Here is an 810-nt window from a genome sequence, read left to right as displayed (position 1 = left end):
GTCGGACTATTTGACCTGGGAACCAATCCTGACTCTGGGTCTGATTTTAGACCCAAAAACCGTTTAACTGGGGTTTGATGCGGTTCCATTTCCAGGTCAGTTTTTAAACCATGCTACTCAGGCAGCAGAGGTTATAGTTCTCAAAGATCACTGTGGTTCATTGACGAGCTATTAATTTTCCTCCTCTTTCTATTGTTGAGTGTGAAGCCAGGGCTCTTCTTGAAGCTATCATCGAGTTTGTATTGCTGATGAATATCGATTTTGTTGTCTTAAAGGGGGATGCACTTCTAGTGATTTATTCTTTGTCGGAGAAGACTTACATCTCCTGGACAGATTCGGAATATTCTTGTAGATTGCAGAGAACTTGTTTTTAAAATCTCGTAATAAGGTGGCTCACAAAGTGGCATATTTTTCTATTTCTCTTTCTAGACGGCACAGTGTGCAGAATTTTTGCTTGCAGAGAGAATCCCGTCGCGATTGAATCATGGGTTAAACGGTCAACCATCCAATTCAAATTCTGGAGTTAAAAATATTAATATTACACGTGTCAAATATTTATGTAGTTAGTTACACAAGTGGCAGAGTCGGTGTTCTGTATCTATAAATACCCAGTTAAAAAATTGTTTCCAGTGTCTTGAGCATTTCATTCAAAGTTTAGAATTAAAAAGTTTAAAAATGGAAATTGGATGTAAATCATCTTTTAAGAAAGCTATTTTACATCAAGATAAGCTAAGGGTGAATAGCTACTAAAGTATTTTATCAAAAAAAAGCTATTAATGTATTCTTTTGGTAAACAAATAGCTATTAATG

Source organism: Nelumbo nucifera, chromosome 8 (genome assembly GCF_055504915.1).
Source record: "Nelumbo nucifera cultivar China Antique chromosome 8, China Antique-T2T, whole genome shotgun sequence".
Taxonomy (NCBI): domain Eukaryota; kingdom Viridiplantae; phylum Streptophyta; class Magnoliopsida; order Proteales; family Nelumbonaceae; genus Nelumbo; species Nelumbo nucifera.
This window is presented reverse-complemented; position numbering follows the sequence as displayed.